This window comes from Pleurodeles waltl, chromosome 2_1, assembly GCF_031143425.1.
Source record: "Pleurodeles waltl isolate 20211129_DDA chromosome 2_1, aPleWal1.hap1.20221129, whole genome shotgun sequence".
In the NCBI taxonomy this organism is placed as follows: domain Eukaryota; kingdom Metazoa; phylum Chordata; class Amphibia; order Caudata; family Salamandridae; genus Pleurodeles; species Pleurodeles waltl.
In genome coordinates, this window is record NC_090438.1 from 111,543,781 (window position 1) to 111,557,559 (window position 13,779).

Genomic DNA, 13,779 nt, shown 5'->3' on the forward strand with positions numbered 1-13,779 from the left:
AAAGGAAAAATCACTGGAACACATAGTCTATTGGGAAGATGGACTCCTCTACACTGAGGCAAGAGATCCCAAACCTGGTGCCACTAGGAGAGTGGTAGTGCCTCAGGAGTTTAGGGAGTTCATTCTGACCTTAGCTCATGATATTCCACTTGCTGGGCATTTGGGACAAACCAAGACTTGGGAAAGGTTAGTTAACCATTTCTATTGGCCCAACATGTCCCAGAAAGTAAAGGAGTTATGTGTCTCCTGTGCCACCTGTCCAGCCAGTGGTAAGACAGGTGGACACCCAAAGGCCCCCCTCATTCTGCTTCCAGTGGTGGGGGTCCCCTTTGAAAGAGTGGGTGTGGACATAGTGGTTCCACTTGAACCTTCCACAGCCTCAGGGAACCAGTATATCCTAGTGGTAGTGGATCATGCCACTAGGTACCCTGAAGCAATTCCCCTTAGGTCCACTACTGCCCCTGCAGTAACTAAAGCACTCATTGGTATCTTTACCAGAGTGGGATTTCCTAAGGAGGTGGTGTCTGACAGGGGTACCAACTTCATGTCAGCATACCTGAAGCATATGTGGAATGAGTGTGGGGTGACTTACAAATTCACCACACCATACTATCCACAAACCAATGGCCTTGTAGAAAGATTTAACAAGACAATGAAAGGCATGATCATGGGGCTCCCTGAAAAGCTCAAAAGGAGATGGGATGTCCTCTTGCCATGTCTGCTTTTCGCCTACAGAGAGGTGCCTCAGAAGGGAGTAGGGTTTTCCCCCTTTGAACTTCTATTTGGCCATCCTGTAAGGGGACCACTAGCTCTTGTAAAAGAAGGCTGGGAGAGACCTCTTCATGAGCCTAAACAAGATATAGTGGACTATGTACTAGGCCTACGTTCCAGGGTGGCAGAGTACATGGGGAAGGCAAGCAAAAACCTTGAGGCCAGCCAACAGCTCCAGAAGATGTGGTATGACCAAAAGGCTGCTATGGTTGAGTTTCAGCCAGGGCAGAAAGTCTGGGTTCTGGAGCCTATGGCTCCCAGCGCACTTCAGGACAGATGGAGTGGCCCTTACCCAGTGCTAGAAAGAAAGAGTCAGGTCACCTACCTGGTAGACCTCGGCACTAGCAGGACCCCCAAAAGGGTGATCCATGTGAACCGCCTCAAGTTCTTTCATGACAGGGCAGATGTGAATCTGTTGATGGTAACAGATGCGGACCAAGAAGCTGAGAGTGAACCTCTCCCTGATCTCCTCTCCATAGACCCTAAAGATGGCTCAGTAGATGGAGTGATCTATTCAGACACCTTCTCTGGCCAACAGCAATCTGACTGTAGGAAAGTCTTACAACAGTTTGCTGAGCTCTTTTCCCTAACCCCTGGTCAGACACACCTGTGTACCCATGATGTGGACAAAGGAGACAGCATGCCTGTCAAAAACAAAATCTTCAGACAGTCTGACCAAGTTAAGGAAAGCATCAAAGTGGAAGTCCACAAGATGCTGGAATTGGGAGTCATTGAGCACTCTGACAGCCCCTGGGCTAGCCCAGTGGTCTTAGTCCCCAAACCTCACACCAAAGATGGAACGAGAGAGATGAGGTTTTGTGTGGACTACAGAGGACTTAATTCTGTCACCAAGACAGATGCCCATCCCATTCCAAGGGCAGATGAACTAATTGACCGACTAGGTGCTGCCAGATACTTAAGTACCTTTGACTTGACAGCAGGGTACTGGCAAATCAAAATGGCACCAGGAGCAAAAGAAAAGACAGCATTCTCCACACCTGATGGGCACTATCAGTTTATTGTTATGCCCTTTGGTTTAAAGAATGCCCCTGCCACCTTCCAAAGGTTGGTGAATCAAGTCCTTGCTGGCTTGGAGTCCTTTTGTGCAGCTTATCTTGACGATATTGCTGTCTTTAGCTCCAGCTGGCAGGATCACCTGGTCCACCTGAAGAAGGTTTTGAAGGCCCTGCAAGTAGCAGGCCTCTCTATCAAGGCATCCAATTGTCAGATAGGGCAGGGAACTGTGGTTTACTTGGGACACCTTGTAGGTGGAGGCCAAGTTCAGCCACTCCAGCCCAAGATCCAGACTATTCTAGACTGGGTAGCTCCAAAAACCCAGACTCAAGTCAGGGCATTCCTTGGCTTGACTGGGTACTACAGAAGGTTTGTGAAGGGGTTTGGATCATTAGTGACACCCCTCACAGAACTTACCTCCAAGAAAATGCCCAAGAAGGTAAACTGGACTGTAGAATGCCAACAGGCCTTTGACACCCTGAAACAAGCTATGTGCACAGCACCAGTTCTAAAAGCTCCAGATTACTCCAAGCAGTTCATTGTGCAGACTGATGCCTCTGAACATGGGATAGGGGCAGTTTTGTCCCAAACACATGATGATGGCCTTGACCAGCCTGTTGCTTTCGTTAGCAGGAGGTTACTCCCCAGGGAGCAGCGTTGGAGTGCCATTGAGAGGGAGGCCTTTGCTGTGGTTTGGTCCCTGAAGAAGCTGAGACCATACCTCTTTGGTACTCACTTTGTAGTTCAAACTGACCACAGACCTCTCAGATGGCTAATGCAAATGAAAGGTGAAAATCCAAAACTGTTGAGGTGGTCCATCTCCCTACAGGGAATGGACTTTATAGTGGAACACAGACCTGGGACTGCCCATGCCAATGCAGATGGCCTTTCCAGGTTCTTCCACTTAGAAAATGAAAACTCTCTTGGGAAAGGTTAGTCTCATCCTCTTTCGTTTTTGGGGGGGGGGGGGTGTTGTGTAAGGAAATGCCTCCTTGGCATGGTTACCCCCTGACTTTTTGCCTTTGCTGATGCCAAGTTATGATTTGAAAGTGTGCTGAGGCCTGCTAACCAGGCCCCAGCACCAGTGTTCTTTCCCTAAAACTGTACCTTTGTTTTCACAATTGGCACACCCTGGCATCCAGGTAAGTCCCTTGTAACTGATACCCCTGGTACCAAGGGCCCTGATGCCAGGGAAGGTCTCTAAGGGCTGCAGCATGTCTTATGCCACCCTGGGGACCCCTCGCTCAGCACAGACACACTGCTTGCCAGCTATTGTGTGCTGGTGGGGAGAAAATGACTAAGTCGACATGGCACTCCCCTCAGGGTGCCATGCCAACCTCACACTGCCCATGGCAAAGATAAGTCACCCCTCTAGCAGGCTTTACAGCCCTAAGGCAGGGTGCACTATACCATAGGTGAGGGCATAGGTGCATGAGTACTATGCCCCTACAGTGTCTAAGCAAAACCTTAGACATTGTAAGTGCAGGGTAGCCATAAGAGTATATGGTCTGGGAGTCTGTCATACACGAACTCCACAGCACCATAATGGCTACACTGAAAACTGGGAAGTTTGATATCAAACTTCTCAGCACAATAAATGCACACTGATGCCAGTGTACATTTTATTGTGAAATACACCCCAGAGGGCATCTTAGAGATGCCCCCTGAAAACATACCCGACTTCCAATGTGGGCTGACTAGTTTTGTCAGCCTGCCACACACCAGACATGTTGCTGGCCACATGGGGAGAGTGCCTTTGTCACTCTGTGGCCAGGAACAAAGCCTGTACTGGGTGGAGGTGCTTCTCACCTCCCCCTGCAGGAACTGTAACACCTGGCGGTGAGCCTCAAAGGCTCAACCCCTTTGTTACAGCGCCACAGGGCATCCCAGCTAGTGGAGATGCCCGCCCCCTCCGGCCACTGCCCCACTTTTGGCGGCAAGGCCGGAGGAGATAATGAGAAAAACAAGGAGGAGTCACTGGCCAGTCAGGACAACCCCTAAGGTGTCCCGAGCTGAGGTGACTGACTTTTAGAAATCCTCCATCTTGCAGATGGAGGATTCCCCCAATAGGATTAAGGATGTGCCCCCCCTCCCCTCAGGGAGGAGGCACAAAGAGGGTGTAGCCACCCTCAGGGCTAGTAGCCATTGGCTACTAACCCCCCAGACCTAAACACACCCCTAAATTGAGTATTTAGGGGCCCAGCCAGAACCTAGGAAAACAGATTCCTGCAACCTGAAGACGAAGGACTGCTGACCTGAAGACCTGCAGAGAAGACGGAGACACCAACTGCTTTTGCCCCAGCCCTACCGGCCTGTCTCCCCACTTCAAGAAAAACTGCAACATCGACGCCTCCCCCAGGGTCCAGTGACCTCTGAAGCCTCAGAGGACTACCCTGCATCTAAAAGGACCAAGAACTCCTGAGGACAGCGGCCCTGTTCCAAAGAAACTGCAACTTTGCAACAAAGAAGCAACTTTTAAAGACCACACGTTTCCCGCCGGAAGCGTGAAACTTTCCACTCTGCACCCGACGCCCCCGGCTCGACCTGCGGAGAACGAACACTTCAGGGAGGACTCCCCGGCAACTACGACCCTGTGAGTAGCCAGAGTTGACCCCCCAACCCCCCCCAGCGAAGCCTGCAGAGGGAATCCAGAGGCTCCCCCTGACTGCAACTGCTTGCTTCAAAGAACCCAACACCTGGTAAAGACACTGCACCCTCAGCCCCCAGGACCTGAAGGATCCTACCTCCAGTGCAGAAGTGACCCCCAGGTGGTCTTCTCCCTTGCCCAGGTGGTGGCTACCCCGAGGAGCCCCCCCATTGCCTGCCTGCTTCGCTGAAGCAACCCCTGGGTCTCCCATTGAACTCCATTGCAAACCCGATGCCTGTTTGCACTCTTCACCCGGCCGCCCCCGTGCCGCTGAGGGTGTACTTTCTGTGCTGATTTGTGTCCCCCCCCGGTGCCCTACAAAACCCCCCTGGTCTGCCCTCCGAAGTCACGGGTACCTACCTGCTGGCAGACTGGAACCGGGGCACCCCCTTCTCCATTGAAGCCTAAGTGTTTTGGGCACCACTTTGACCTCTGCACCTGACCGGCCCTGAGCTGCTGGTGTGGTAACTTTGGGGTTGCTCTGAATCCCCAACGGTGGTCTACCTTGGACCCAACTTTGAACCCTGTAGGTGGTTTACTTACCTGCAAAACTAACAACTACTTACCTCCCCCAGGAACTGTTGAAATTTGTACTGTCTAGTTTTAAAATAGCTTATTGCCATTTGTGCTAAAACTGTACATGCTATTTTGCTGATTCAAAGTTCCTATGATACCTGAGTGAAGTACCTTTCATTTAAAGTATTGATTGTAGATCTTGAACCTGTGGTTCTTAAAATAAACTAAGAAAATATATTTTTCTATATAAAAACCTATTGGCCTAGAATTGTCTTTGAGTGTGTGTTCCTCATTTATTGCCTGTGTGTGTACAACAAATGCTTAACACTACCCTCTGATAAGCCTACTGCTCGACCACACTACCACAAAATAGAGCATTAGAATTATCTCTTTTTGCCACTATCTTACCTCTAAGGGGAACCCTTGGACTCTGCATGCTATTTCTTACTTTGAAATAGTACATACAGAGCCAACTTCCTACACCCAACAAACGGGCATAGTATCACAGTGCATAATTAACTGCTCCAGATCTCTCATGCAGCTTACCTTCAACTTTCAAAAAACTGGTAAAAACAGACTGCGTCATATATCACAAAAGAAGCATCTGAAAACATATGCACCAATGAAAGTGATTCCAGCTTACAGAAAGGGCAGGGATCCCAAGCCAACCCCTCTTGGCTAATACTTCTCCATCTAATAAAGGAAGGAACTGGCCAGCCTGACCTTCAGGGCCCACCGCCGGACTGACCTGCTCTTAATATTCTTCAGGTAGGGCTATAAATGGCCCCTCTATTCACCCTCCCATAAACGCCGCAACTTAATTCTCTTGCGGATGTCGGCAACATCGCCATCACATAAAAAGTCTTTTATTAAATCATTCAATGCTTGTTTTTGATGGAACACCAACATCTTCAAGGAAGTATACTCTGCCCGCAAGTTAAGAGCCGACTCAATGGCCTGTATATTATTTACCCAGATGTATCTCTTGTAAATGTCATTTTTTTAAAGACCTAAAAGTCCATGCTTCAGATTTAAAGAGTCCACTCCAATAGTTAAGCACTTGTTGTCTATATTTAAATAATATATCGGTAAGGCCCAGATCTAGTCTCGAGGCACTACTAGCCGAACCCCTGAGCAAGCCTAACCAACTTTTCCAAATGTTTGTTTCTATAGTTTGCGTACACTTCACCTGTTTTTCAAGTAGTGCCTCGCAGCCATGGAGTAACAGAGAGACAATTTTAACATTATACGCCTCCCTAAGCACTTCCACAGATTTATGGCCTATGGCGGAATCCAATCTCTGCAATGCCCCTGCAACTAGCTTCTTGCAAATAGACATGAGCCCCAAAGTGCAGATTATATTTTAACATTAGGCCCAAGTATCTATATTCCTTGACCACCTCAACTTGTGAGTCCTCCATCCACCAATTAAACCCCAGGGACCACCTCTCGCCTTTTAAGAAAACCCTAATCTTAGTTCTAGCCCTGTTTATGCTTAGCTCATTTCTCTTACAAAACAGCTAGAAGGCCTCTAATTACCTTTGCAGTCCAATTTGCATCGGCTCTAATAGCACCGTGTTATCTGCATAAAACAGCGTTGCTATAGGTTCCATCCATAACTTAGGGGGAAAACATCTCACCTGGTTCATGGCCCCCACAACATCTGCAATATAGATTGAAAACAGCAGTGGAGCCAAGATACAACCTTGCCTTAACCCATTAAGGGTACTGATCTTTTTTGATAAGGCCTCATTACCCCCTAGCTCAATTCTGGTCCATGAACCCTCATGTAACTGAACTATCAATTTCAGAAGACACCTTGGACAGCTACATTTAGCCATTTTTCTCATAAGAGGGATCTGTTCACGCTGTCGAACACCAATTTTAAATCTACATATGGCACATAAAGTGGCTGCTTCCTTTGAGGGCATAATCTTCAGCCAGCACTTTCAATGTCACACAGCCATCCGTAGTTGAATACCCTTTCCTAAAACCCATTTGGGTCAAAGGGAGAATTCTAGCTGAGCACACCCAATCTTCTAATAAACCCAACAAATGTTGTGCATACATTTTATGAGAATTAAAGGACATGGACCTGTCCCCCTTTTTGAAAGGAGGTACCCCGATACTACCCTTCCAAGTGTTAGGGACTTCATGCCCCTCTATTATTTTCTCAAATACAGTACCAAGGACTGAGCCCACAACTGAGGATTATACTTAATGTCTGAAGGTATACCATGTGGCCCCTGAACATTTCAAACCCTTGATTACTGCTACAATCTCACTGACTAGGGATATGACTGACAGGTATGCTCTCATCCTTCTCTCTCTTACTGGACATGCTCCTAGCCGAAGTATCCACAAACCTTCTCTTATCTTCTGTAGCTCTATATACATCTGAAATATAACTGCGCAGATGTCCTCCGAAATTAAGCTGTCTGAAGTTTAACTAATCCCAGAGTACCATTTACAACCCTCCAAAAGCTCTTAAGGTTACGGCTAAGTAAGGAAGAATTTTCCCTTGCCCACAGGTTCTCTCTTTCCCTCCACTTAATGTGCCGCATCTGTTCCCTAAAGTCTTTCCAATGCATTTTGATCTGACTCTCCCTGCAAGGGCCCCCAGCGCTAAAGTCCTCTTGAATATTCCTATTAAGCAAAACCTTGGCCCGTAATATCTCTGGGTTCTGTATAGCCTTATTGGCGCATCTTTTATTTGTCCCCAATCCCATCACTACCCTTATGGAGGAGATACATTTTTCAAAGTCCTGGACTCCATGGTGAAAGGTTGACCTGGCATGCACCTCTAATAACTTCCTCAAAACATTTATAACATAACGTTTTAATTTCATAGGCCACAATAATCTGTGGTTATTCTTACAGCGCAAATGCAAACTGTTGGAGCACTGATCCCTTTTCAAAGCCTTTCTAGCCAGCGAGATGAGGATGGGCTTATGGTCACTGGCTTCCAGTTCCCCTACAGACAGATCCATTACCAACCCAAAATGCTCTGAAGAATAGTCACATAATCAAGCAAGGATGTGACCCTCCCATTATCAAACGTTGACTGCGCCAGCTGATCTCCCGGGCACCTACCATTAATAATTGTCAGGTTAAAGCTATTGAGCAAGATCCCTAGGTGTCTACCTGCCTCCTCCCCTCTATGAATCCCCCAGACCTGGCTGGGGATACTCAATGCAATTTCTTTAGCATCAGGAGTGCCCTTCCTCATCTGCCTCAAGGATATTTTGACATTTATACTCCCCACCAAAAGAATAGGCAACAATGGGAAGTCCTCTTGGATCATTTCAAATAAGCAGGTCAGCTCCTTGAATTGCGATTCCTTGCTAAGACTCTGTGGAAAGTTACGTGTCAATAAGTATCTGGTCCAACACCCCCCCCTTCCTCCCCTCTTGTGATCCCTCCCTCTTTAGCAAAGAAGATGATAGGCCCGACAATAATAAAAACAACAATTTTACAAACTCCCAAGAGCTAACAGACACCCCTATATTGCACTCTGCAGCTACCAGGACTTCACCACCTCCCGCTGGTCGCCCAAAGTGCCCCTTCACTGCCCTTGAAGTGAAAACAACAAATTCTGGCAACACCTGTTCCTCCATGACATAGGTTTCTTGCAGGGCCGCAACCACAACTTTATTGTCCTTGGTAACTGATTGAAGTGCCTCAAAGCTCCGTCTCAACCCCACAATGTTCGAGGACAAAAAATTAACCCCCAGGGTATCAGAAATTGGGGGAATAGGGGCTTTGATGACTCCCTTTTGGAGTTTTTTTGCCCCAGCAAGCCAATTCCAGCTTTTTAGTTTTCTCCATCAGCTCTACACTATTGGAAACGATTTGTCTGCTCTGAGCCGTCTTCACAAGAAGCTGCTCCATACCAAAACCAGAACATCTATTCTCAACCACAGGCGAAGACACAGGGACTGTTAAAGAAAAGGCAGAACAATTCTGCCAGACCCCACAGCTTGAAACTGACAATAAATGATGTGATGGGAGATCCTGCCGGTTTAAGGACATAGCATATACATCGAAGCCTGACCGTCAAAGGTCATCCAGCGATTTCATGACCTCTTCAGCCACTGCCCTGGAATGGAAATAAGCCCAGACATATGGCCAATCCTCTGATGGACCCCCCTGTATGTGGCTATATGACCAAAGCAATATCTTTAGAAGAAATCTTCCCCAGCCGAAGGATGGCATAAAGGAGTTCTAATAACCGTGATCAGTTCAGCATCCTCTCTGCCTCCGCAGGTATGTCCACAAACTGAACAGCCCACACCATATTATCATAGGGATTGACTTTTAAGTTCCTCTCCCACCATACATCCTCCTCAGGACCCACCTGCGGCCTCCCACCCTCCAAAGGTGCCCAGGGAGCCGCACAACCCCTCTGCCAAGCCTTACTGAAATCGGGCACCACCCCTCGAGAGGCCCCCACTGGGTGAGATGGAATTACGGCCCGCCAGAAGAATCTAAGGCAGAACTCACTGGGACAGAGGGGAATTCAGCCTTGTTGAACCTATCACTGTTCTGCGCTAGAGGAGATACAGGTGAAATAGCGTCAACTGGGAATCTAACCTTCCTAGGCTTTCTCTTAAACATTCTTCTCACTTTTCTTTTTGTGTTTTGGGAAGAGTTAGCTTGATTTATCGAGGAGGAATTGTTTTTTGGGGGGTTCTTCTTCTCTACGCACTGAGGTAACTCCTTTCCTAGATGCTGGGATTTCTCCTTTCCTGTGTGCTAACCAGGGTCTTCGTTCAAAATTACTGACTTACTTCTGCTACATTTATTAAAAATAAGAAAAACCTCCCCTGGTTCATGTGAAGCCCGGAGAAATCCCACGGGCGCTTGGCAATTGCCTACTTTCTCCAAGGATAGTGGGTGGACCTCAGAAAAAGAACTTTGAGATCACTTAAAATCTGAGATTGATCCATTCATTCTCCACAGAGAGGCCCCAGGATCACTGCCTGGGTGCATTTTTCTGCTGTGGCCGTAATGGAGCCCATTACATCAGAGTTAGACAAGTATCTACTATAAGAAACCGGCAGAATCTTCAATATCACTGATAATATGTCTAACACGTGGTCGGAGCTGTCAGTATTCTTTTCTACTAGGGACAAGATAGATCCCAAAATGCATTCAAGGCACTGCAGATACCTAGAAAAACATACATAGTCTTGGGAAATATTTACCGGTGGGTTCAACATTAAATCCAAAGGGGCAGAAAGATTACCCTGATCTGAAATGGACAAACTCGGTGTACCTGAAAACAGGGCCATAGCTTGGTTCCGTTGCTTTAATGCTTCGGACAGTGATTCCTCTCTCCTGTTCGGAGCCAGAGACTCCGGTTTAAATGGCGAGATCTCAGGTAGCGTATAGTCCAGACTTAAAGAGGGTTGGGAACTAAGGGGGATGGATAACCATCCCCTGCCTATCACTTCCTGACACATTGAGGACTGCTCTCCAGATTAACGCCGGCTGAATACAGCCAGAGAAGCTGCTTGAGACTGCATACTCAACAGGCTTGGTGACTTGGTAATGACCATTAAGGCCAACATTGGACCCCCCCCCCCACTGGGCCACCCTAGTTTCGACAGGAACTGCTTCTGCCTTAAACGCCCCCCCCCCCCCCGAGGGATTAACTGGGCAGTTTCTGTCATGTCTTCTAACATAAATGCTTTCTCCTCCAACACTTCGGAAAAAAGCTGGTATGTGCCCCCTCCTTTTAGAATACCCAAATGGAGGGGCTCTATTCTTCATCGGAATTGTCTCAGTATTTTGGCACAACGTAGTGCCTACCATACGGCCTGACTTCAATTTTTTTGCTCTCATCTTTACACTCACTCCTCACTCAAGAAGGCTGCTGGAACAACAAATCCTTTGAATCCCTGGGGATTAGGCTCACAGGCTTCACGGGCCCCACTGGAATGGCCCAAGTACTCGAGTCACAATCAATCACTCTCACAAAAAAGTAGCACTATGATAAAATGTTCTCGCAATATGGTGTATAAAAACTCCACCACTCCGAATTCACCAGGACCATGAGCTTAAAGACTGCTTCAATGTTCCGTACCCATAGGCAACATGGGCTGCTTCCGTCAAGTTGACTACAGAAATGACTAGGCCAAAATTGTTAATAAGCGGGCGGTCAGTCCAATTATTTAGACGTAGTACAAATCAAGGTTGAGAAGGGCATTCCAGAACCACGTAAGCCACACCCAGACCTAGCTGGACCACTTCTGCGAAGACCGGGGCACACACTCATCAGAGGCTGACCACAGCCACCGCGCTCGCCACTGCATTACTGTTTTCCCCTACTAACCACTGCCCTTTTTGCACCTTTCGCCTCCACTCCAATATTCCAAACGTCTGCATGGCAGGTGTGGGTGAAACGCAAGGGCTACTGTGGAGCAATAAGGGGGCCCCATCGTGTCATACTATATAAAGGCTCCTAAGACTACAGGGATGGATCCAGGGGTGCTTTCATCCTCTAAAGCGCTGTTAATGCACTTTTAACACATACTACTGCAGAATGTGACCCTAGACTACAGAGTGCCGCCTCACCCCATTACACTGTCCTGCCCTCCTTTGCCTTGGGAGGGGCAAAAGCATGCTCTCTTTGAGGATCCTAGAGGGTCTTTGAGGGTCCTGGCGGTTCTAGAGATACTGAAAGTCCTTGAGAAGAGAATATAGTGCTTATTTTTCTTGCAGAAAATGTTGAAAGCCTTTGGGGCTTTCAAAGTCCTTTTTAAGTCCTTAAAACTGGGTTGGGGGGCAAGTACTGGCCTGAGTTCTGGGGGGGGGGGTAGGCCCTGCTGCAGAAACAAGACACACTGGCCTACTGCCGGCCACTGCCACTCTCCCCAAGCCGGGCCCAAGGCTCTGAGCCTACTCCCACCTCCAGATACACCCTCCGCTCAACGCGCTGCCACCAGGATTCTGCTGAAAATCTCCACCTCAGGCCGCCTAGTGGGGCCTGCATCCAGAAGGTCTCCTCCTCCTGGCCTTCAATCCTCCCCCAGCTCCCGCACCGCCTGCTGTGAGAACTGTGGGGGGCTCGAGGTGCAAGGCGAGGCAAGGAGAATCAGCGGCGGGGGGTTAAGGGAGCGCTCAGGACGCTATGCCTCGCGCAACGTGCAGCGTCACACAGGAGATTCACCAAGTGGTCCTCCCAGCCACGCTCTCTCTGTAGGTTCTAACTCTTTGGTATTGTCTTTTGTTTTCTCATCTAGGAACGCTAGCCACGCACCAAATATGGTGTGTTGACGGTCATGAGTTCGAAATCCAAAAAAGGAAAATTGAATAGCATAAATTGGATTACAATAACACCTGCTATTTACAGTGCTTCAAAAGAAAGGTAGTACGGTGTGTAGCACTTTATAAAAATGAATAGTAATATGAGGGTATGCCTCGTGAAGGTCAATTTTAACTTGTTTGAAATCCAAAATTCTGCTCTCATATAGAAGAAAGATTTCCTTTTTCTTGGACCTGTCTTATTTGCCACCATAAGGCTTCTGAAAATCACCGCATTTTTAGCTTTGTTGCAAGTAGGTTATGATGAGACATCATTAAAGAGAATAACTGATTAGGATAATCAGATGTTGAGAGGTTACCAAATTATTTTTTGCCGTCCACCAATAGCTAACTTTTAATAGCCTGCAAATGTGCAGTAAATCAGCACCTGGGCAGTAGCATCTCCAGTAGTAATGTTTTGCCACATGACCTAGTTTGAATAGTTTGCTTGGTGAACATTATGATGTCATTAAAATTCATTTCTAGAAGCATCCTTTTTGCATATTAAATCTTGTTTTCCGAACTGACACCAAGTATTTGTGCTAAACAGTTGAAGTGATGGCATAGTTTAGTTCAGTGGTTCCCAGACTTTTGACTTCTGTGGAACCCGACCTTATCATTACTGGAATCTAAGGCCTCTCCCCCCCACCCCCGAATCATTACTGGAAGCTGGGTCCTCAGGCCTAAACATTGCCAGTGTTTTAAACTGCAAAACAATAAGCAAAACTACAAAAAAAGCATCCCACCAAACTCATACACAAAAGATAACAGTTGATTTATCTTGCAAACAAAGTAAAAAAAAAAAATTTAATTTTAATAGGAAGGTTGGAGCTTTTCTAAATCCAATTGAAGCCACACATCATCCGTACTATATTCCGTTTGATGCACCTGCACTACTACCATGGATAAAGCAGAGGATACTTATTTAATTTTTAGCCTTCAATTTCAGATTCCTTGGCATTCACAGTGTTTTAAAATTTTCAATTGTACATTTAGCTACTTTATTTATATGCACTTTTATTAATCTTCCAATATTAGTTAATTTTCTAAGCATCCACGGGCCCCTGGAGGAGGCTTTGCGGACCTCCAGGGGTCCATGGACCACAGGTTGGGAACCACTGGTTTTGTTCCTTTCCTAATCCTTTCTGTGCCTCTGTCGCAGATGAGGATTTTCATTGTTGGATTTTATAAATGGTGGAGGCTGAGCAAAGGATTTGTAGAGAGTTAGGTAATAGCTCAACTTAATTATTTTGCGATAATGTTTTTGAAACTATCATTGGGTAGCACACACTTGATTATCGGTGAGTTTGAACACTGTTAAAGACTGCATCTACCAGAACTCACTGGGAATGGGCAGGCAATGTAGTCACTTTTTCTATCTAGTTTATTATATAATGTGAGAAGTTTCCAGATTTTTCTACAACTCTGGGAGTTCTCTTGTGTTATGTAGAGTCAGTAACATCATCTGCGAACAAGTGACTCTTGAATAAATCGAAGGCTATTTTGATGCCCTCTTTATTTTC